This window comes from Paroedura picta, chromosome 1 (genome assembly GCF_049243985.1).
Source record: "Paroedura picta isolate Pp20150507F chromosome 1, Ppicta_v3.0, whole genome shotgun sequence".
Lineage (NCBI taxonomy): Eukaryota > Metazoa > Chordata > Lepidosauria > Squamata > Gekkonidae > Paroedura > Paroedura picta.
Genome location: NC_135369.1, coordinates 168,282,610 through 168,308,045, shown reverse-complemented (window position 1 = coordinate 168,308,045; position 25,436 = coordinate 168,282,610). Strand labels below are relative to the sequence as shown.

The following is a 25,436-nucleotide window of genomic DNA, read 5'->3' as shown; positions in this document are numbered from 1 at the left end:
CCACTTGAGCTTCTTTTTGCCCCTCATCTTCATGGGGAGCAACTGGGTCGAGGATTGTGCTGCTGGAATCATAGCAGTGGCAGGGAGCAAACAATCATCCCCACCCGTGTCCAGAAGGAGGCTATCAGAGATGGCGATGGGGTGTGAAATACGTGGACGGGGAAGAGCTGGGGACGGTTTCACGAGGCCCCCGTGACATTACACCGGATTAGGTTTTGGAGATCAGTCTCTGTTTTGTGGAAAGGCTTCGGAGAATCATTTCTGGCTTCGATGTTTCGAGTCAGGTCTTCGTATCCCGAGGCTAAACATGTTCTAAACGCTTTCCAGTTGAAATAAGTGTGACTTCAACGTTCTTTCTTGGACCGTGCTGCTGCTGCTTTCGAAAGAGGAGCGATGGTTGGGCTTGCCGATGACATTGCAACGGAATGTTCTGTCTGGGCGATACGAGATGCGGCTGATCCACACCCAGGCACGCAAGGAGGGCTCTCCCTGGTCAGCCTGCTTTCCCTGGCCAGCAGTCAACTCATGCAGGTCTCACGGGGGGATCATAATAGACAGCCGTATGTTCCTTCCTGAGTGAGGTATAGATGCCCTCCTGTTCCTAGGGTCCCACTCTGCAGCTGTTTCTTACCAGATCACGACAGGACCTACTGAAGCCCAAGGGAGGAGAGATCCTGCTATGGGATGGCCTCCTCTTCACTGGCTTAGCAGAGCTTGGATATGCAAAGAGGGGCAAAGCACTAGGTGGTTTCAAAGAATAAAGGAGACAAGCAACAATTTTATAGAAAGTGGAGAGATGCACGACTTCTGCACAAGGGAAATGTAGCTGCACAGCCTCTTAATTTTGGCGGCATGTGGAGGCCTCTCCGTATGACGTTGCCAACATCCCGAGGCTGTCCAGTAAGCAGGTCACATTTCAGCCATTTTTAAAGCTCAGGAGAGGTAAGTAAAAAAGCGCGTTGCTCTCTCTTGTGCCTTTCCCCCCTGCTAGTGAGGAGCGGCAACGGTGAGACACGGCGGCCGGAAGGCTGTACATTGTGGAAGGGAGAAATGGCGTAATTGACTATCCCATAATTGTGGGTAGGAGACATTGTGTGATTTGGCCCTCCATGCGGACATGGTAATAGTGTTCTATTAGTCTAACTGATTAGAGCCTCTTGTGGCACAGAGTGGTAAGGCAGCAGACATGCAGTCTGAAAGCTCTGCCCATGAGGCTGTGAGTTCAATCCCAGCGGCCGGCTCAAGGTTGACTCAGCCTTCCATCCTTCCGAGGTCAGTAAAATGAATACCCAGCTTGCTGGTGGGGTAAACGGTAATGACTGGGGAAGGCACTGGCAAACCACCCCGTATTGAGTCTGCCATGAAAACGCTAGAGGGCATCACCCCAAGGGTCAGACATGACCCAGTGCTTGCACGGGGGATACCTTTAACTTTACCTTTAGTCTAACTGACTCAACTAAGAAGAGAAACGACTTTGTATGGAAACAGGAAATATAGTGTCCTAGTAGTCTAACTGCTGTTCCGTTCTGCATCCGTTCAGTCTGTCCTGGAGGCAAGCAGGGTGGAAGTACACTTAAAAGAGAAGAAAATCTCCAAAGAGCCAATCAGGACAGAGCAGGAGAGTATTTGAGGGTAAAAAATCAGTAAGTTCTGATTCTAACTATGCTAAAAACACATCTTCTCCTATACCCCCTGCAGGACTTTCCTCATATGCTCTTGGATTATGCACACTGCTGATCTTGCACATTCTGACACACTGTAGCTAGTGGAGGGCTAAGTGTTCAGTAATGTTTGATGGGGATTCCAAATCCCATTTGCCTTTGTCCACCCTAGAAAAATGAGAAACTGAATTCGTGTTCCACCAGCCATCTTGATTCCATTCTGCTTATATTACCGTCCACACCGTTGGCTCTGGAGTTCTTCACCATGTTTTCATTTAAGATTTTTGTTTCTGTGAGCCAGATCCTGCAGTGGAATCTGAAAGGGAGGCTTCTAGCATCCCTGTTATCTGCGTCAGTATTAGGAGATCTCGGCAGAGATGGAATTCCACTCAGTCCTGGAGCACAGTATGCCTTTCTGTCATAACTAGATGTACTGTGGTTCTGAATGGATGGAGCACCACGAGTCAAATTCATCCCCGGAGGAACCTAATTGAACTCAATAGTTTTTGCAGGAGGGTTTCTTGCGCCGGAGTCAATTGGCTGAGCTTGGGCCAATGTTTGCTGCGTTTGTTCCCTTTCATATGAAAAACGTTTCCAAATGGGAAGACCTCCTACCCTTGGACATAGATTAAAATGCTTTAAACTTCTATCTGTCCACTAGCTCAGGCTCCTTATATAGAATCAACATAAAAGGCAGTCCAACAGAGATTTGTGTCTTTTTGTAGGAGGGACTTTTTTCGGCAGGGCGGATGAAATCCATAAACTTGCAATATCCAAAAGAAGCATTTGGATTTAGGCCAGTTTAATCTAACTGCAGGATTTACATTCCCGTTTTAAACATTTGACTTGATTTATCTGTCCCGGTGCTCTTACAGTACAAGCACGCAGCAGAAATTATGTATAGAAAGAGAAAGAGAGAGAGAGAGAGGGAGAGAGTTCTGACTATCTAACTGTTCTGCTGGCACTCATTCTGTCTGGGAGGTATGTCCAAAGGAGCAGGAAGTCTCCAAATAAGCAAATCAGGATGCTGGAGGAGATTGTTTAAAAAATATCAGGAATTACCTGACCTAAGTCTGTCTCCTCTGATGCTCCCCGTATTCTCTTCAATTACACCCACTACAGTTCTTGCACACTCCAAAGCCTCTTACTTCTTAAGCCATTTCAAGTAACCTTACAGTCTTATTTTATGTAAGGGGCTCATCTTTCAGCATCTTCGAGGCTAACAACATAAACGTGTGTATGCCAGAGCCTTCTTGGTTTGGTGCATCACAACCAAATACAGAGTGGGTGGTGGGGATGTCCTTATAAAGTGAGATCAGAAGGTTTTGCAGTCCAAGAGCTGGGCATAAGAGAGTGGTGGCCAAACTATAGCTCTCCAGATGTCCAGGGACTACAGTTCTTATGCTGGCACGGGCTCGTGGGAATTGTAGTCCCTGGATATCTGCAGAGCAACAGTTTGGCCAACCCTGGCAAGTGACATTACTGTGCAAGATAAAGGGGTTTGCAGATAAGCTCACGTCCCGGAGAACGGACATAGTGAAGCTCTTAACATGAACGGAAAAGACAAGAGATTACGACTGTTTTATGGATTATCTACAACAGTTCCCTTGAGCGTCCTGAAGCACTGTTGCCACCTTGTCTGACCTTCCCCTTCACCACAGGGGGTGAAATCTCCCCTCCCCACTTGGGCAATGGGCCACTGGGAAGAATGACTTGACAATCCGAGAAACAAGTGAAAAACGATGGAGCCCGACCGCTCCTTCTCGAAATCGAGCCTATCTTTCAGAAAGCCGCCCAGCCTCAATTTCAAGATTGCAAGCCGTGATGAATTTACTGTTTCCTTTCGGTGGGCTGCTCCAGCAGTGACTTATCCTCGTTTAGGCAGTTTTGTCCCACGTCCAGTTTCAATTTTTCTGACTTCAGACTCCAGCCATTATCTGTGTGTGCGTACCTTGCTGCCTCGCCTCACTCCCAGACTTTTAAATAGCAACACTTCTTTGGCCTTAATTTTGGTCTGGCCGCAGTTCAATTTCTCTTTGTACCGTGCTGTTTGCAAAAAAGAAAAAATATATATCATCTCTGACTCAGCCCTCATCAATCCTGTCTTGCAATTTTTTTCCCTTGGCTTTCGCCTCACGAAGATCAGTCTCTTTCTCGACTTCCGTGGCTCAATCCACCTTTCTGTGTCCGATCTACTTTGGGGGCAGGGTCACCATTTCAGAGAAGCCTTGCAAGGACAGGGAAGAAGAAGAGCTGGTACCACCCAGAGGAGTATCTAAACAGCTTACGGTCACCTTCCCTTCCTCTCCCCACCATAAATGCCCTGTGAGGGAGGTGAGGCTGAGAGAGATCTGAGGGAACTGTCCCTGGCCCAAGGTCACGTAACTGGCTGAATGTGGAGGAGCAGGGAATCAAACCTTGTTCTCCAAATTAGAGGCCGACACTCTTAACTACTACACCATTTCATTAGGAAGAGCAAGATTTACCAAGGTCCAACCCTTTTACTGGATTGACACGGTTACATTGCAAAGACTCCATGCCTTTAAAATCAACTGTTTTCTTTCTTTCTGTACCTCGTCGCTACTCCAGTAGGACTGAAAAAAGCTCCTTCCAGAGAAACAGTGGGTTAGACTCAGTGCACTGTTCTTTTACACAGTGAACTGTCCTTTGAGAGCAGTTGCAATGAGATATGGCAGACCGAGTCCAGCTTTGGCTGGGGGCTGGGTGGGCAGCAGGAGGCAAACCCAACAGGAGCAGGGCAAGGCAAGGAAGGGGTTAAGAGGGGAACATGGTAAGAGGTTGCCAGGACTCACTATCTTCTTAAGGATATTCTTAAGTAAGCAATAAACAAAGAATGAAATGTGAGGCCTGAGATAGTATTTCCTGCCAGTTTTGCTAGCCAGTTCCCCCTAGGTCTCCTAGCTCTAGGTTAGGACATTCCTGAAGACTTAGGGATGGAACCCAAAGGTGGGGTTTGGGGAGGGGTATAACCTCAGAGAGGTATAATGCCTTACAGCCCAGCAATTTTATCCAGGGGAACTGGTTTATGTAGTCTGGAGATCAGCTGTAATTCTGGGAAATCTCCAGGTCTCTATGCCAGGTTTTCTGGTGTTTTCTCTCACTTCTTTTTTTTTTTGCCAAAGGAAGATAGGCAATGTATCCTCCTCACTTTAAGAAAGAAATTGCCAAACTTGGAAAGAGAGAGCAACCTGTTTCTCTCCCCCTCCCCCCCCCCCAAGCATGTGTGGAAGGCAGTTTGGGGTAGAAATGACTTATCTTTAAATCCTTCTGATACGAGTGCTTCTCACAATACTTAAAGAAGACCTGTAAATTAGGGGGAACAGCTTCACAGCATGAAAGCTCAGACATATTTTAGGCAGCAATGGAAATGAAAGGGTCTGCTGCTGCTAGGAGCCAACCAATCCGCAGGGACATCTGCACAATGTCCATGCTGGAATCATGGCTGCGGTGGTGGGGCTGAAGAAAAACCAAAAGGCAAGGCATCTGCACTTGGAAGAGAGTGTGTGCTCCCGTATTTCCTTGATGAAGTGGATAAAATCCAGTCTTGAATATGCCGAGGAATTAGTAGTGTGACTGCAGAGTCAATCCTCAGCTGTGTAGATAGAAGGAAAACCCTGAACAACATCAGAGTGGAGATTAAGGTCAGGAGGTGCAGATGACCTTTTAAAAACTGAACCCAATGAGTTTTAAAAGCCCAGTGCACATAAGCCACTGGGCGGAACAGGAATATCTTTTTCTAAAGTGTATTATCTGTGCAAAATGGCCTATTGTGAGGAAACAGATCCACAGCATTAGCTTAGCTTGGCCTTTAAAATGGTAACGCAGGTGAGTGACAGGAACCACACTCAGGTAGAAACCAGTTTCAACTTGTCTTCTGGCAAAAAAGGATCCTTAATCAGAACTGATGAATTCTGGTGAGTGCCTGCCATGGAAAACCCTTATTTTAGCCTATTGCTTGCTCGAAGGGCTACACATGCCCCTCTAATATAACTCTAAGGTGGAAACCACATCGGAGAAGGAAAGCCAACCCTTCTGGACATTGCAGGTTCTCTGCATTCTATCAGACATTTGTGAGCAATTTTTGCCTGATTCTTTACTCCTTGGGTAAATTAATACTCCAAAATTACTCAGGCATGAGATGGACCCGCTGGAGAAGCCAAACATCAAAAGCCCTTGGAATACGAACACCACGTTACTCCAACATGTTGCATCTTCATAAGCAGGGGTAGTCATCCTGTGGTCCTCCAGATGTCCATGGACTACAATTCCCATGAGCCCCTGCCAGCATTTGCTGGCAGGGGCTCATGGGAATTGTAGTCCATGGACATCTGGAGGACCACAGGTTGACTACCCCTGTTCATAAGGGTCTGTATCCTACCATTCCACGAAGCATAGTCAGAAGGGGCCTTCCTTTTAAAGTGAATCTTCATTAGAGGGCTACTCGGGCTGGTTACTTCTAGCCTAAGACAGGTCGCTGCTCCAAAGGCTGAATGTTTGACTGCGGTGTATGCAGCCTTCGCTCACAAGCAACCAGGAAAGTTTTGCTTCTCTGGGAGCTGACTGTAAATACTCATGCATTGGTGGACCAACGTCAAACAGGCTCTCGGTTCAGCTACAGCCCTTGGTGGGCAGTTTGTGATTAAAGGTAAGTTGGGGATGCTTAATAAGGAAGGAATGTATTATGTCATGGCAGAGCACTGAGCTCTAACAATACCAATGCCGACGGTCAAAATTAAGCCCTGGAGATCCCTTAAAGGACAGGGAGGAAAAGGAGGTGAGTTCTGCTAACAGCAATGTTTTCTGTCCCGGCTTCTCCCAAGTGTTAGGAAGTTCCAGGGCAGCTGTCCAACAGAACAGTCATGTTAGCGCATTGCAGCCAAAACAGCAAATGTTCTTGGGGCACTTCAGAGGCTAATTTATCATTACATCAGTTTGGGTGAACCGGAGTCCTCATTCACTAGATGCACGAAGGGTGACCTGCAGTTGGCAGTCATGCGGGCACAGCGAAAAGACTGTGGCACTGCAGAGGGCAGCCAGCAGGGACAACAACCCAACAAGAAGGGATTTACATGACAAAGCAGAGCCCAAGGGGTGCTGATATTTAAATGCCCGCTACGTCCAAAAGCCGTTCTTTGGCCCCACCACATCTTCTGTTCCTTTTGGCCAGCCCTCAAAAATGCAGAGCTTTTCCTTTTCTTTTTCTCTGCCCCAGTGCAAACAATTACATGTCCGTTTGTCCAGCAGGTGTGACTGCTGGCTCCCTGGGGCAATTTCAAATCTGGAAAATGGTGTGGGGGGAGGTCTAAGCCCCCTTTCCCTCCGGGCCGTGATGATGACTGGAAACAGCCCTCCCCCTGTCCACACACCCCTGAATAATTCCGAGCTCTCAGAACCCTTTTGTGACCAAACCCAGCCAAAACAGAATACCTAATTAGGTCCCTGTTTTTCACCTTCCTGCCAGGCGGACGGGAAGTTGTCCACCTAGGCTCATTCCACACAGATTGGATAATGCGACTGGTTTTTCCTGCCCATAACAGGAAAACCCAGCTGCAAAAGCACATTGGAAGTGCATTATCCCATGTATATGGAATGAGCCTCTAGTCCGGAAATTCCCAGCCAAGGTCCCCGGACAGCCAGGGGTCTGTAGGGGGTCTGGAAGAGGTCCGTGGCCTTTCCCCTCCTGCCTTATTGGGTACAACTCCAAATGCTGCAAAGCCAGCATGCTCACTGGCCTGTCAATCTCTCTCGGCTGCAGGTGCTTTCCCGTTGGTCGGTTTGCGCCTCAAGGGCCCTTGGGACTTGTAGTTCCCACATTCTTCCAAGTAGACTTTGCACAGAAAGGGCAGCTTGGTGGCCAGGCCGAAGGAAAAGCCACCACATACTGAACAAGCAGAGCAACACCCGTCATTCCAACGCACTCGGCTACAGCAGAAAGGGGGACCAGCAGAGGACATGGCAGATGTCAGCGGACTAGACAGGGCTGCCTCTGCTTCCTGTCTAGCCTTCTTCTGGAATTCTTTCCTGCCCCCAGCAGCAGTTCATCCCCGAACAGCAGCCCATGAACTGCAGTTGTCCCTTGCTTTCCCCCCCGCTGAAACGTTTCATCTTCCTGTGGTGGGACAGGGTCAGACGACGCCAAAGGGATGATTCACTGACCATGCTTGTTGGCCGATCGCTGCGTTAGCTCAGGCAGAGGTCCAGCCAAGTCATCATTTGTGCCTTCTGCCCAGACAACCTCTATGGCAGGAAGGAGGCGGCATTTCTCTAGGATCCAGGACTTGTTGACGTCCAGCTGTTGACTCCCCTTGCTGGATTAATAACACAGTTTTGAAGCACTACAGGGAGGCCAATGGCCTTTCTCAAGAGGACCGGAGGAAAGGATCAGGAGGTGAAGTAATGGCCCAGACAGGAGATTTTTTGTTGTAATAGTGGGAAGAAAGTGGCTGGGAATCGCCTCCGTTTTGAGAACACGGGTTTGCTTGCCTATGTAGGAGCCATAGACTCTAGAGCAGGGGTAGTCAACCTGTGGTCCTCCAGATGTCCATGGACTACAATTCCCATGAACCCCTGCCAGCAAATGCTGGCAGGGGATCATGGGAATTGTAGTCCATGGACATCTGGAGGACCACAGGTTGACTACCCCTGCTCTAGAGGGTGTTAACCCTGCCGAAAAGCGAACCAGCAAAGACTATGGGTTCAGTTCAGACTTCACGCCGCACCCATGTTTATTTAAACTGTGGTTTGTTCATGAAACCTGGATTCAGCTGGCAGAGGCTGACTCGAATCCTTGATACTGTTTTCATGGCTTTCTCCCTGCAGCCCAACAGGACATTATTGGACATCATGCCGGGATCAAACCAGAATGTCTATGTATCACATGAAACCACGGTTCAGACTAACCGTGGTTAAAAAGCCAGCTTCAGATCTTGATTGGCAGGCCATCCTCATTCGGGGAGCAGCCAGCATTTGCCTTCAGAGGTAAATGCAGGTGTGAGAGTCCATGGTAAGGCCTTAGCTTGAGGTGGCCTTGCAGATCTAGTAACCTGACCACAAATCAACATGGTCAAGCTGGAAACAATGCAATGCTGACATGGCAGGAAAGTGTCCCTTCATTTCCACTAGGTACACTTTACCTGTCCCAACTAGATCTTAAAGCCAAGAGGCTGTTTGACCAGAAGAAGACAGGAATCTGAAGAAAACATTATTGCTGAGCAATATTCGTTTTAAAAAATTACATTTCATTGCAGCAGCTACATCTTTACACACAGCTCAATTACAACCCAGATCCGCTAACAGGGTCATTAGATAAGAACTGGAAGAGCAAGCGGGCTTCTTATGCAGATGGGGATCCAGAAGAATTTTTTTTCTTCTCAGATCTGAATAAATTGCACAGGAAAAGAAGAAATGCTCAGTTTGCTGCCAGAGGTGGTTTATCCTAGTAGTAGTTCCAGGGCCCCCACAGTGCTGTACAGTTAGGAGGCTTTCACACTGTGATTGTTAGGGGGGCTTCATATGGAGCTTGTGGACAATGAGAACAAAAATAAGGCAATACGCATGCTCTTTTAATAACGGAGCATGCACATTGCTCATTGAAGATGTGTGAGGACCACAAGCCACTAAGTGTGAAGGTCCCCTTAGATCAGGGGTAGTCAAACTGCGGCCCTCCAAATGTCCATGGACTATAATTCCCAGGAGCCCCTGCCAACATTTGCTGGAGGGCCACAGTTTGACTACCCCTGCCTTAGATAATGGGGCACAGTCTCATCCCACCAAGGTTCATCAAAACGAAACTGTTAGTTGCTTCCAAAATTCAAACCATCCCTGGAGCCCCCCCTCCTCCAGGCTGTTACTTGGGCAGCAAAAGTAACAGTGCAATTTGTGCTCTGCGAAGGCCCCGCAAATCCTTAAACCAGGCCTGGTTTCTACCAAAAACTCATCACCAACTCTGGATCCCCTGTCTTGGCCTGTAAATCGTCTGGGTATGAAGGGATGGGTTCAAAAGGATGGTAAATGAGATGCACATAGGGGGACGGGCAGCTGTATCATTGCTGCAGACTGTGCAAACTCTTTGGAACCCCAAGGGGCTTTCCTCCATATGGCCAGGGCAAGTCAGGAATAACTTTAAGACCAACAAAGGTTTATTCAAGGCGTGAGCTTTTGAGTGCAAGCACTCTTCCTCAGACTATGAACTTCCATCATGACAGTGGGAATATATAAGCAAAAGTTAATTCTGGTAAATTAGTAAACTGTGTCACAACATCCAAATGCAGCCATATATAATTCTTTGCAAAAACAGCCAATCAGTGCCCTCGAATTCAAAGTCAGCAAGTCATTGCTTTTTGAAGGTCATTCTTCCACAATTCAATTGACTCCCTGGGAAAGACTGGAGGTGACCCTCAGGAGGAGGCCACACTCACCTAGTCAGAACATGGGGCTCAAGAACGGTTGGGACTGTGAATGAGTACAGCCGGTCACATCAGTTATTAGACTTAACCAGAGCTATCTTGCCATACCAGCCTGACAGAACCATTGAAACCAGGGGCAGGGGGATGTTGCCACCGTCCCCTCTCTGAAGCCATGGATTTACCCATTCTTCCTCCTTTTTGGGCGATTGTGCAGAATCAAACCCAGCTCACCAGATTAGAAGTTCACACCAAGCCTACACCGAGCTGGCTCTCAAGAGTTTTGTTTTTTCTTTCTGACTTTTACCTGGTTCTCTGGAATCAATGTAATCTCCATTTTAGAGTAGATGAAGGTTTCTGACTCCATGGAACAGATTTTCTGGTCCAGTTTCTTATGAAACCGATTTTATACACACCAGCCTTCAGTGCCTGCCTGGTTTGGCCACCTGATTTCCTAATCTGTTAATGTTCATCTTGCATCCCGGTCTTCTAAACCAGCTTCTAAACCTTATGCATTCTTGTCACCAACTGATAAATGGCAACATACTGTACAGGGGCAAAAACAGCACACGTCCTTAAAATGTTGGTTTTCAATGGTACGTGCTCTACCCATGATGAGCCTGGGGCCAAGCAAGCCAGCATGCTGCACTATTAGTAACCTGGGTGTAAATTGCACAGAGCTTTTATTCCAACCCCAGATCGATTCAGTCCCTGCCCTCTACACAGAACGCGATTTCCGTTTGGATTTGGGGCGATTTAAATTTTCCTTCTGCAGCAAGAAGGATTGATCCAGAGTGACCCTACCTTTATTGTGGGATATCTCAGACTGTTGCTAATCCTGAATATATTCAGAAAATCGCATTGTTTTGAATCTGGGCTCTCCTCCATGGTAGAGGACCTGTGATTGGTTACAGGTGGTCATGTGACAAGCCTGCCTCAAAGGAGAAGCCCCTAATTTCTCTCAACTTCTGTCGGCCTTGGACTTTTTTTTGTGCCTTCTTCGTTCCCCCCCCCCCTTCAAGAAAAGAAAGGATTTTTTCCTCCCTCCTCTGACTTCTTGGGTCCTCTCCCCCCCCCTTCAAGAAAACAAAGAAAGAGTCTCCATTTGCCCCCCCCCCTCTTCTGAGCCTCCCTAACCACGTGCAGAAGACTTTCCTGTTTCAATAGGGAGGGGGGGGGAAGAGGAAGACTCGAGTTCAAAGCGATTTGAATTCAACAGGATTGACAATGGAATAAACAAAGTAAGTGCAGACTCTGCCCTGGTTTACGGCTGCACTGGGAACGTTCCCCTAGCAGGGCTGCAACCCCCTGGAAATCCCATTTATGTTGAACTGCAGATGCATGAGATGTTTGGCTCAAGAAAAAAAAAAAACAGAACGGTAAAGAAAGCTAAATTTGATTTGTGAATGTCTTGCAATCACCAGCTTGTCCTTGCCTCTCCCCTGCACTGGCGGCTCCCTTAAATGACTTGGAGGGCTGACTCACTTTGTGAGAATAGGTAATTCTTGGAACCTGAGTTCTAAACATCTACTGGGCTTCCTCCAAAGTCAGCACCTCTAGGATTTATAGCCTTGCCTCTCTGGGCTGGATACCCAAAGTGGTTTCGTTAAAGGCATGTTTGTGGATTTTTTGAGGGGTAGGGATCTCTAGCGGCTGATTGCCCAGCGCTCAGCAGCACCTTTGAGCAACAAGATACCTCGAGCCAGGTTCTTTGACTGTGGGTATTTAGAGAGCACATTTGTGTCTGGCTGAACTGGGCCTGCAGATTGCCAAAAAATTCACTGTATGCCAATTGAACGGCCTTAGGTCCAGCATCTGCAAGGAACGTGGATCTGGTTTATGCAGTGCCTCCTTCACAGCTAGCGTTGCCCACTCTGTGTCAGAAAATTCCTAGGGATTTTTCTTGGGGGGGAGGTGTAGCCTGGCGATAGCAGGATTTGGGGAGGGAAAGGACCTTAGGAGAAGAAGGAGGAGAAGGAGAGTTGGTTCTTATATGCCACTTTTCTCTACCCAATGATGTCTCAAAGTGGCTTACAGTCGCCTTCCCTTTCCTGTCCCTACAAAAGACACCCTGTGAGATGGGTGAGGCTGAGAGAGCCCTGATATCACTGCTCGGTCAGAACAGCTTTATCAGTGCTGTGGGGAGCCCAAGGTCACCCAGCTGGCTGCATGTGTAGGAGGAGATGGGAATCAAACCCGGCTCGCCAGATTAGAAGCCACCGCTCTTAACCACTACACCAAACTGGTACCATTTCCTCCAGAGCTCAGTTCTAATTCCAGTGGGTCTCCAAGTCCCACCTGTAGGTTGGCCCCCGCTGGCCCTGGCTTATTTGCCATGACATTGTCGCTGCTGCTGCTGAGAGGCCAGAGTGCTCATTTCAAGCCACCTCTGGAAATGTCCATGAATGCAAAAACGATGGGAAAGGGATGCCCTCGGTTGATGCAGCCAAGAGGAAAGAATGAGGAGGCAACGACCTTGCGAGGGCTGTTCAAGGTGATTTAGTTTCCTTTGGGGCTACGTTCTTCCAGCTGGCGCTGTGTAAAGGAGCTATTCAAACTGAATGCCGAATGTTAGGGACCCTCTTAGAACTTCCAGTGCATTGCGGGAGAGGGAGGGCAAGGGCAAGGCTTCGTATCTTTGAGATTAAGCTAGATTGAGTGGTTGCGTAGCTGCCAAGAGGCAGGCTCCCGTCATGGACTGTCTTCAACCCGCAACTAATTGGGGCAATCCATCATTCGGTTGCAGGGCATCCAGGCAACACATGGGTCCTTGTTCAGCTAGGGTTTTTTAAACTTTTTATTCCCCTCAGGACAGAATGAACCCAATGGAAGCCAATTATCCCATGAAAAACGCTTCTGTGCAAAAGTCTTAACTGCGACTAAAACAGAAGACCTGTAAGCTCAGACACACCCAGCTGCACAAGGACTCTGTGGCTGTCTAGTGTGCTTCTGTCCCACTGTTCTTCCACGGAGTTCAGGGCTGGGCTCTCTGGGCCTCCATCTTGTCCCTAACAAAACAGTGGTTTCAGCTGAGAACTGGTGAGGGACTCAAACCTTGCAGGCTTGCAGGCCTGGCCCAGCCTAGCACCTACCAAGGGACCAGTGGATCATCAGCCAATCCTTAGAACCAGGCTTTCTCAACAAGCTTCCGTGAAACCCTGGGGTTTTGTGGTGGGGTTAATAATTCCGTCTGATGGAGAGGCTGATTCTGTGAAGGTTCAAGGGGGTGGCAGGTTACAGTGGATGAGCGACAGGGTTGTGAGTGTCCTGCATTGTGTGGGGAGTTGGACTAGATGACCCAGGATGTCCCTTCCAACTCTATGATTCTATGGTTCTATGATTAACCCCCATCCATTCAGGAGACACACAAAACCCTGGTTGAGAAAGCTTGACCTAGAGGGAGTCAGGAAATCAAACGTATCGTCATTACAAGTGCTGGGAAATTGATTCTACCCTCCAATTGCATTTTATAGAGCACTTGTTCTGCAAACAATGTCTATCCAATGGAATACTTTAATTGGGAGTTTCTCGGTTAAAGCAGTGGTCCCCAACCTTTTTATCACCAGGGACTGGTCAATGCTTGACAATTTTACCAAGGACCGGGGGGGGGTAGTCTTTTACCGGGGGACATCACCGCCGCCGCCTGAGCCCCTGCTCCAGTTGCTTTCCTGCTGGTGCCCCTGACTTCCTGCCACCCACTTGGGGGCGCTGCCAGCAGCAGCTGTGCAGTGCCACACCGAGGTGGAGCCCCAACCATGGTGGCTGCTGGAGAGCACCAAAGGTGAGCTGGCAGCAGAGTGGCAGGGCAGCCCCTGAGGCAGCAGCTGGGGAGGAGGATGAGGAGGAGCTGCGGCCCGGTACCAACTGGTCTACGGACCGGTCCCGGTCCCTGGACCGGGGGTTGGGGACCACTGGGTTAAAGAACGGGTATCAATTGACAGTGTGGCTGATCAACTGTGCCATCCCTTGATGAATTCTTGCATCAGTCACAAACTCACCAATAGTGCAGTCCAAAGTAGAATCATACCCTTTTTTAGCCCATTGATTTCCATGGGTTGATAAAGGTGTAATTGTACTTAGGATCACACTGCAAGTGGTCTAAAGGAACCTGATTGTCTTTCATCCTTAATCTGTACTTTTAAACCCCACCCCAAATAGATAAAAATTATGGCCTACCTCATGGGGTTAGTGTAAGGATTACTGGATAATGCGCATGAAGTGCTTTGAAGTGTCTAAAAGTGCTGAATTCATAGGAAGCACTGCTATTAAAGACAGCCTTGCTGTTCCATTGGAAAAAAAACTTGATTAAAATCTGACTCACTTGTCTCTCTGCAAACCGCATACAAACAGAATTATTCTGTCCCACAGAATAAATGCTCAGTTCCAAATGGTGAATCTACAGATTTGAAAAGCCGTTTGTTGTGGTGGAAATTTAAAATTATGTTTCAATTTTGGGATTTACAGAGTTTTACTGGGATTCCAAGCGCAGTTTGAGTTATATATTGTTTTAATCCTGGGTCCAGGGGGAAAAAGAAGGAAAAAAAAGGGGGGGGGGAGAAAGAAAAAACATGGAGTGCTCAATGCAACCAGCTTCACTGATTTCAGAGGAATGAATGCCCTGGTGAAAGCCTCTGCCTAAATATTTTCTTTAATGGAGGCACAGGTGGGTCGAGAGCCTCCAAGTAAATATTCCAGAAGCACTGAGCTTCATTTTCCAAGAATCACTTTTAGAAATGGGGCACAGGTTAAAAAGTCATCTCTTCCACACTAACTGCACCAAGAGTTCTTTGAGGATCTCCTGTATGGTACATTTAAAATGCTCCATTTCCAACAAAAGGCCACACACAGTGAAATAATCCGGCAAAAGAAGCATTCGGCTCTCTTGGAACATTTATTTTCCTGGGCACCAATAAGAATATGGTTTTTGTTTTGTTTTTTAACAAAAAGGATACACCCTTTAAATGGGATGCCATTTGCCAAGGATATAATTAGACGGCTAATTAACTCGATTTACGAGCGACAAATTATACGGCAGACAATCCGTCCCATTATTAACCATCCTGGAATCGCATTACTAACTACTTATTACAAAGCTTTAGTGAGGCAGAAATAAAACTCAGGACGCTCAGCCACCCTTCTTTTACGAGAAGACATTTGGCAAAACATGATGATCAAAGCGGGCATCATCTGAAACTTTACACCGCAGGCGCACGCACACGCACACACACACACACAAATAATCCTAAGGAAAGTATCTGTAATTGTGAGCAACTAGATATGGAATCCACCATGGGACCCATACAAGAAAGCATATCAAAAGACCCAACATATAGATCGGGGTAGTCAAACTGCGGCCCTCCAGATGTCCATGGACTACAATTCCCAAGAGCCCCCTGCCAGCGAACGCTGGGAATTGTAGTCCATGGACATCTGGAGGGCCGCAGTTTGACTACCCCTGATATAGATTGTGATGCGCAGAGGAGATCACATTAATGTCTGGATCCAGAGGCAGGTCAGAAATTCCATGAGATTTGTATTTAGTGTTAGGGGGATGGAAGTGTAATTTGTTTGTTGTTTCAGCCGAGGTACACCTGAGTTCCATGATGCATTTCCAAGTTCTGGATGCAAGAGAAAGTGAGTAATACAATCAGTGGTATGGCAGGGAGTGGGCACATCAAGTTGTAAAGGGGAAACAGTTTTACTTTCATGCCTGTCTTCTTCCTGCAATTTCTCCTAAAGTTTTTGGTATACATAGTCTACAGCTGGTATCCCTGAGGAATGAATACACATGAAGCCGTCTTATCCTGTGAGGCTTGGCCTATCAAGGGAGAGGTTTGGCCTATCAAGGTCTGACGGGCAGTAGCTTTGGGTCTCAGGTAAAGGTCTTTCACAAGACCTATAACCAAATTGTTTTAACTGGAGATACCATGGATTGAATTTGGGACTTTTGGCATACAAACCAAGCCATGCCCTCTCCACAAATCATGGGTGGGGAGGGAGATTGTGACCCCCACAAAAAAAGGTCTTTTTCAGATCTGGAATTTATGGAGGGGATAAGAGCTGGTATTGCGAATTACTCAGATTTCCTATATAAGTTCAATATTTAGATTTGGGCTCCCTGCCCCAGGATTCCTAAATTATTTGGGTCCATTATTCTCTATGGGTAATCTTTCCAGAGGGCTGTAGTGGTAGTTTTTTTTTAGTAAAATTGCTTCAGAGATGGTGCTACCTGTCCACTAAAGGACCCCCAAATTTTAAGTGAATTTGACCAGGCAGCACAATCCTATGGATCCCTGAACAAAGTAATCACTGCTTTCAATGGGGCAAAGAATAGCCAAAAACACAAGAGCAAGCAACTACTGGCAAAAGGCTTTCCAGTGGAAACAGAACCAACAAACACAAGAGAACAAACATCCAGCCAGAGGATCCCAACAGCACAAGAGATCAATGTGGCAAAACCAATGGATCCAGTGTCAATCCAAAGAATCCAAGCTAACCAACTGAAGCAAAGAAAGGGAGTAATCAAGAAGAGTTGGGTTTTTTACCATGCTTTTCACTGCCTGAAGAATTTTCAAAGTGGCTTACAATTGCCTTCCCTTCTTCTCCCCACAACAGACACCCTGTAAGGTAGATGGGAGTGAGAAAGCTTCTGACAGGGCTGCTCAGAACAGCTCTATCAGGGCTGTGACAAGCCCAGCGTCACCCAGCTGGCTGCATGTCGAAGAGCGGGAAATCAAACATGGTTTACCAGATTAGAAAGTGCTGCTCTTAACCCTTATAACACATTGGCATTGGTTCAACAGAAGAGAGAATCAAGAGAATCTCAGTAGAACAACAGGACAAACTTTCCATAATGTGAGATCCCATTTGTCTGAGAAACCTTATCTTGCTCATAGCTCCTGTGGCCCAGGAAACATGCCAAAAATATTTCCAGGAATATTTGTCATTAAAATACCACTTTTGATTGGGATTCTCTTTGGAATATAACCCCCCCCCCAAAAAAAGGGCGTTTTAGGGTTATATTTTTGGACTGGATATATCTGAGCTCACATCTCTAGCAGGAAGGAGTTTCTCTATTCTCCTCTTTGCTTTTTCCTCCTTCCTGTCTTCCCCTTCTGTTTAAGCAACTATGACAGACAGTTATGGAGTCCATGGGGAATCACAGAAGGGGGAACAATCTAAAAATCCTGTACATTGCCTAACAGCTATAAGCTCAGAAAGGATAGATCAGACTCAGTTACCCATATACTACCCATATGCCATGCAATAAATAAATAAATAAATAGTTTGCTGTGCTATAGTTGACATTTTGGTTTGGTTAATTTGCAAAGTCACATTTTGCTGCATAATTGGATACTCCCTCAAGTATGTCAAAACCTGTATATCTTCTGTAGACTGTACATTTTTATTACCTTTTTTGATTGGCTCAAGGGCAAGCCTCTCTTATGCTAGATCTAGTGAGTGGCGTAGTGGTTGGTGTAGTGTAGCCAGCTTGGCGTAGAGGTTAGGAGCGCCAGCTTCTAATCTGGTGATAACTCAATATTCAGGGGGGGAAAAAGAAATCATGAAATGGATTCTAACTCTAGACAGATACGGGCATTTTGATTGATGTGCACTCAATATTTCCCTAATTGCAAAGAGTATATTTATTCATAAGCCTCTTGAGGCGCAGGGTGGTAAGCCAGCTGACATGCTGTCTGAAGCTCTGCCCATGAGGCTGGGAGTTCGATCCCAGCAGCCGGTTCAAGGTTGACTCAGCCTTCCATTCTTCCGAGGTCAGTAAAATGAGTACCCAGCTTGCTGGGGGGTAAACGGTAATGACTGGGGAAGGCACTGGCAAACCACCCCGTATTGAGCCTGCCAAGAAACCCCAAGGGTCAGACATGGTGCATGCACAGGGCATACTTTTACCTTTATTTTTATTCACGGCTTTTTTTTTGTTTTTTGTTTAGAAAGACTAGTACTCCTGTACTTGTTTGCATTAAAACAAATATTGCAGCAATAGCATTCGTAGAAGGGGAATCAATTTTTATAGGCATGCAAACGTGACCTATTTTATTGAAATGTTACGGACTGTTCTAAAAGGAACCAAAGAGGATCCTGCTCAGCCTTCCAGAAGATCAATAGTAGAGCAAAAGCTGAAGCCAGAGGCTGCATGTGTTTTTGACATGAGCGCGAGGGTCATTTTCAAACCCGTTGCTAAACCCCTGTTGACTGACAGCAAATGTAAAACAATATTCCATGGTCCTTATTGGATTCTTAATGGGATCATGCTTCCTTTTCCATATAAATCACCCTGGATGGAGGAACCAATCGGTCACTGGAAACTCTGTAAATATAAGTGTAGACGACAAGCTGGAAGCTTCGAAGGAACCATCCTGTGCTGTTGATTTAGATCTTTGTAAAGCAGTTTCTTTTCTCAACCAGGAAAATCTTGCTTGATGTTGGATAGTGCAGTGCTACCTCATTTCTTGGACAGGGCCCATAAATATCTAAGCCTTACTGAAAAGCTGACCCCTGTATTAATTAACATGCTGAGAAGAAATGAACAAGGAGTTGTTCACATTGTATCTGGAATAATACAGGGATCAGGTTTTGGGTGGGAGGGATCACTTTGCATGAAATTAGGGTCACGGTACGTGGGCAAGTAGTTGTGAGTTCCTGCATTGCCTTGTTTCCTATGGGGAAATTTCTTCCATTGTTTCCTATAGGCAATTATGCTTTCCATTATTCCCTATAGGCAAGTATGTATTCCCTATGGGCAATCATAGAATCATAGAGATGGACACGATACTCCGTTTGATACAGCCCCAAATCCCATTTGCCTTTTTAGCCACTGAGTCACACTGCTGACTCATGTTCAATGTATGGTCTATTAAAACACCTAGTTCCTTTGTGCACATGCTATGGCCAAGACAATCTCCCCCATCTTATATTGGTGTATTTGGTGTTTTGTGGCGCAGAGTGGTAAGGCAGCAGACATTCTGTCTGAAGCTCTGCCCATGAGGCTGGGAGTTCAATCCCAGCAGCCGGCTCAATCCTTCCATCCTTCCGAGGTCGGTAAAACGAGTACCCAGCTTGCTGGGGGGTAAACGGTAATGCCTGGGGAAGGCACTGGCAAACCACTCCGTATTGAGTCTGCCATGAAAACGCTGGAGGGCGTCACCCCAAGGGTCAGACATGAACCAGTGCTTGCACAGGGGATACCTTTACCTAAATGCAGAACTTTACATTTGTCCCTATTGAATTTCATTTTATTCAGTTTAGCCCATTTCTCGAGCCTATCAAGATCGTCCTGTATTCTGTTGCTGTCTTCAGTTGTGTTTGCTACCCATCCCAGTTTAGTATCATCTGAAAATTTAATAAGTATCTCCTCTAATCCCTCATCCAAATCATTTATAAATATGTTGAACAACACAGGCCCCAGGACAGATCCTTGGGGTACTCCACTTGTCACTCTTTTCCAAGAAGATGCTGAACCATTAACAAGTCCCCTCTGGGTATGATTTGTCAACCAGTTATTGATCCACCTGACAGAATTAGGATCCATACCACATTTTACCAACTTGTGAACAAGAATGCCATGTGGAACCTTATCAAAAGCTTTCCTGAAAATCCAGATAAACTATGTCCACTGCATTCTCCTGATCCAGCACGGTAGTCACTTTCTCGAAAAAAGAGATAAGGTTGGTCTGACAGGACTTGTTCTTGCTGAGTCTTAGAAATCACAGCTCTCAGTTCCAGCTGCTCAAGGACCGAGTGTTTGATTATTTTGCCAGCTACAGATGTCAAATTGACGGGTCAATTACCTGGATCCTCCTTTTTCCCTTTCTTGAAGTTGGGGACAACATTTGCCCGCCACCAATCATCTGGCATCTCACCTGTTCTCCAAGAAGTGTCAAAAATAATGGACAGAGGTTCAGAGATGACATCTGCAAGTACTTTTAGTACCCTTGGATTCAGTCCATCTGGCCCAGAAGACTTTGTTTCATTTAAAGAAACTAGGTGTTTGTGGACTGCTCCCACAGTGATCTTAGGCCACCATTCCCGTCCCCTGTGTTGTGTTACGTTATTGCCACATTGATCACTATTTCTTTCACAAGAGAAGACTGAGGAGAAATAGGAGTTAAGCAGTTCAGCCCACTCTTCATCATCTGTTATAATTTCACTTTCTTGTCCTTGCAGTGGTCCTATGATGTCTCTATTCATTTCTTGCTAGCCTAAGCTTATAGTGAGCTTTAGCTTTTGCTGTATTGTATATCGGCTGTTGCCATCTTTAGTTTTAGTACATCCCGATAATTTGTATGTGTGAGTGAACCATCATACCTCTTAACATCAAATCTGCCACAGGATACTTACAGGATATCAGTGCTATACTAATATAGAAACTCAAAACTTTGCATTGCCATTTAAGTTAGATTTGAGTAGTTAGCTCCAATGTAAAAACAAACAAACCCACAACTGTATAAAAAGACTGAGAACTGGGTGTCATCTGGCAGCTCTTTGGACTGCTTTACTCATGACTTGGTTCCTGCCCTGAAATAGTTTGTGGATAGTCTTTCCTTTTATGTATTCTCTCTTTGTATTTCTAAAATTAATTGAGTATGCAAATATTTTATTTTCAGTTTTATCTCTTGGTAAAATATGGTTCAAACTAGTCCTTTTAGAACATTGGTACATAAACACTGCCATCCTAAGAAGAGCTACACTCTTCCAAATCATTTGAAGTCCACAAGCTTAGAACAGTACAGATGGGAGATCTTTCTCTGAAAGTCCCTAAACGTCCCTACTGAATTAAAAGCTGCATATAAATCCAGCAAGGACAACAGAGGCCTTTGCCTACATTTGTACATAGTCTAAATAAATCTAAATAAACAAAATCTAAACTGAAATAAAGTGTCGGCCTCTGCCTCTAGGGACTAAAGACTTAGAGTTCATTTCAGCACTTAGGCGTTGTTGAATAAAGCAGTGGAGAAGCTACACTTAGGAGGAAGCCTGGGTCCTTGTTCTCTTTCCCTTTGCCTGGTTTGTATCTGTAAAACTTGAATAGAATTGCTGGAACTCCTCAGATCATCATCATCATCATTAAACATAATAAAAACTCACATTGACAACTCACTCCCTACCTGGTTGGCCCACCCTGAGGTCATCCCACCTATAGAGAGAGAGCACTCTGCCAATGAGGGGCAGTCAGCTCAAATTGCATGCAGACAATTCCCTATCTCAGTGGTCCCCAACCTTTTTATCATCGGGGACCAGCTTGACAATTTTACTGAGTCCCTGCGCGGGGGTAGTCTTTAGCCGAGGGACGTCGCCGCTGCCTGAGCCCCTGCTCCACTTGCTTTCCTGCCAGTGCCCCTGACTTCTCACTGCCCGCTGGGGAGGCGCTGCCAGCAGCAGCTGCCATGCCAAGGGGGAGCCGGCCATGGCGGCCACTGGAGAGCACCAAAGGTGAGCCGGTGGCAGTGTCAGGGCAGGCTCCGAAGCAGCAGCCAGGGAGGAGGATGAGGAGGAGCCCCAGCCAGGTACCGACTGATCCACGGACCGGTACAAGTCCCAGGACTGGGGGTTGGGGATCACTGATCTAGAGGGTGATAATCCTAACCCCGCCCGCGGCGCCAAGGGCGCCGTGGACTAAATAAAGCCGTAAAGGCTTAGAGGGAGGAGTTAGGGCGGGCTCTGTCCAGGATGAGGAAGGGTGCCAATTGGCCCCTTCCTCCGGACAGACCTTCGGCGGGGCCAATCGGCAGGCGCGAAGTGGCTGCCGATTGGCCTCTCTGATTCCCGCCCTGCCAACAAGGGAGCAACTGCGAGCCGCGCTGTGCGCGGCTCGCAGTTGCTCCCTTGCTGGCGGCCTGACGTGGCGAGAGGCGCAAAGCGCCTCTGACGCATCAGGCCGCCGGCAAGGGAGCCCCCGCCAGCCGTGCGCAGCGAGGGGCAAGGGGCTCCCTTGCCTAGCACCCGCTGTATTGTGAGTACAGCGGGCTTGATTACTAGTTATTTCATACTCTGCTATGATTCAGTGTTATTTTCTGAAACAATATTGTCCTTTCAGGGTGGAAAGAACTTTTGGGGGAAAGCTGTACTCAGCAAACTGAATTCAGCACACGTGATTAGCCAACTGCAAAATTCCAGTCCTGCATATAATACAGAAGTAAACTATCACCATGGAAATTACACAGTATTAATAGATAAATATTCCCAGCATCGCAATGACCTGAGTCTTCAGAGGCAGCAATGGAAAGCATGTTTGTTAGACAGCTTGCTATAAGAAGTCCAAAAGCTACAGGCAGCTCCGGAAGGAGAACAAGGCAATTAGGAAAGGCGGCTCTGCTTTTTTAGATATACAAATAAATAGCTACTATTGTAAGCACTGCTGGAGAAGGCTCTTGCGAGTCCCTTGGACTGCAAGGCGAACAAACCGGTCAGTCCTAGAGGAGATCAGCCCTGCCTGCTCCTTAGAAGACCAGATCCTGAAGATGAAACTCAAATACTTTGGCCACCTCATGAGAAGGAAGGACTCCCTGGAGAAGAGCCTAATGCTGGGAGTGATTGAGGGCAAAAGAAGAAGGGGATGACAGAGAATGATGAGGCTGGATGGAGTCACTGAAGCAGTAGGTGCGAGCTTAAATGGATTCCGGGGAATGGTAGAGGACAGGAAGGCCTGGAGGATCATTGTCAATGGGGTCCCGATGGGTCGGACACGACTTTGCACCTAACAACAACAATAACAATAGTAAGTACACCCAGTGTATGATATTGGTAAGGATACCAGATTTTAACATTGATAAAGTCTAGCACTAAATCAAAGATAAGCATTACAACTAGACAGAAATGTATGCCTGTAATGAATACAAATAACTTGTAGATTCTGAATTGTCTGAAGAGAAAAGGTATTAATGGTAACTTTTAAGTGGCCTACAATAATTAGTTTTGAAATTTATTCTCAGTGGGTTGTGAATGGAACAAGATCGTGGCAACCAGTTTCAACAGCAAATCATGCACCCAATGGAAAAGTTACTGCTTAAGATTAGGGGGACCTCCCAACATGTAGTACAAGTGGGCTGCTACAAAAAGCTGATATTGTTCCAAATCTATTCCCTACTGCCTGCCCTATGAAAGCTTTAGCTACATTCATACAGCTTGCTCCATTAGTGCAAAATTGGTGGGCAGATGCCACTTTCCTGTTAAAGCCACACAGCTTCATTTTACAACAACTACTATTACCATTCCTACTTCACTACTACTACCACTACTACTTTACCACTACCTCACTAATACCTGAACTACTATTTACTAATACCTTACTACTATTGCTTTACTACTGCTTTACTACTGCTTTACTAACACTTTACAATTGCTCTACCATTACTTCACCACCACTTTTACTTCACCGCCACTTTACTACTACTTTACTACTACTTTACTATTACTTTACCAATGCTTTACTACTACTTTACTAATGCTTAACTACTGCTTTACTATTGCTTTAATGCTACCTTACTAATGCTTTACTGATACTCAACTATCGCTTTGCTACTGCTTTACTATGACTTTACTATTGCTTTGCCACCACTTTACTATTGCCTTACTGTTGCTTTACTACTACTTTACTATTACCTTACTAATGCTTTACTATTGGTTTACTAATACTACTTCAGATAGTGAAAAGCAGGATATATAAAAACTACTTCTAAGAAGGGGTTTTGGAATACAGACAAAACATCTTATCTTAGTTAAAGAAAAAGGTGATGTTAAGGACGGATGCCTAGCAGATAGAATAAATGCACATTAAACTCAAGAGCATCCAAACAAGGACAACAACAGAACAATACACCAACAATATGCTAATGCTAAGTGAAACAAAAATTTCAGCTCCAACTAAACCTGTAAGAGGAACCTATTCCAGAATCATCACACACCACCTCCAAAAAGCTCTCTCCCATCTCACTTTCCCTAACTCATTGGAGGCACAAAGAGCACAGTCCCCATAGATGCATTCAATGACCAAAACTGGCTGGACAATATGGAAGCAGATGGTTCTTCATATATCTTGGCCCCAAACCATTATGGGCTTTAATGCTCAAAACCAGCACTTCAGTGAGAAGTGGTATAGAAGTGGTATAGATTGCCTAAAAGGCAATCAAAATCTCTCAATACAGAAATAACATGCTCAGTGCATGGGGTGCTTATCAACACCCTAGCCAAAACATTTTGGATCAGGTACATTTTCTAAGTCATTTCACGAAAAATGCAGCTTCAGCACGTTGTGTTAACTTCCATGAAACCAGGATGTCATAAATGCATGAGTCACTTTGCAATGCCAGAGGTATGCAATGGAATTAGAACACACAATATTACAAATGTCTATACACAAGATCCAAATGTTGTGGGCTCTACTCAATTAAATCTTTTACAGGAATGTGTGTCAAGCTTTTAAGTTGCCATTTCAATGTCTAGAAACAGATTTTGCGGTGGGACTTCTAAAAGTGCTGGATCAGAATTGTAAAAGTTGTGCAGCAACACTGCTTTTGTGATTAACCTGCTATGATTTCACATGGTGTAATCATTAGAAAACTAAAATGAGATGTACAATTAAAAATATATATTGAAATACTGAAGATGGAACAGACATTAGAAGGTGATAGAAGAAGAGTTGGTTCTTATATGCCGCTTTTCTCTACCCCAAGGAGGCTCAAAATGGCTTACAATTGCCTTCCCTTTCCTCTCCCCACAACAGACAACCTGTGAGGTGGGTGAGGCTGAGAGAGCCCTGATATCACTGCTCAGTCAGAACAGCTTTATCAGTGCTGTGGTGAGCCCAAGGTCACCCAGCTGGCTGCATGTGGGGGAGTGCAGAATCGAACCCAGCATGCCAGATTAGAAGTCCGCATGCCTAACCACTACACCAAACTGATAGTAAGATTCTAGCCCAGTAATACCTTAGGCACCAAGAATGTGAAGGTATACATTTTCAAGAGTCAAAGTTCCCTTCATCAGGGAGGAGCTTCGGCTCTCGAAAGCTCATTCCCTAAAAACCTTGTTGAACTCTAAAGTGCTCCTGGGCTCAATTCTAGTTGTTCTACTGAAGATTGACACAGCTACCAGCTGAAACTGGCCTACCTGATTAGCCCTCCCTGGGAGTGTGCTGCTAATAGGGAGAGAGTATTCTGCCAATGATGGCCAATCAGTTCAAATTGCAAGCTGCCAATGAGGGCTAGTCAGTTCAAATTGTACCCTTCCAGTGAGGGCCAATCAGCTCAAATTGTAAGCAGACAATTTACTCGCTACCCGATTCGTCTCCTCAGAAATATTCCCCCAATAAAAGATGGCCCTCAGGCAGAATTGATCT

At 46.1% G+C, this 25,436-nt stretch overlaps 1 long non-coding RNA gene across 2 annotated transcripts in view; it reads right to left on the bottom strand.

Annotated features, from left to right (window-relative positions):
* LOC143824258 (uncharacterized) overlaps positions 1-25,436 on the bottom strand; it is a 48,716-nt gene that overhangs the window by 17,812 nt on the left and 5,468 nt on the right. The window lies entirely within an intron of this gene.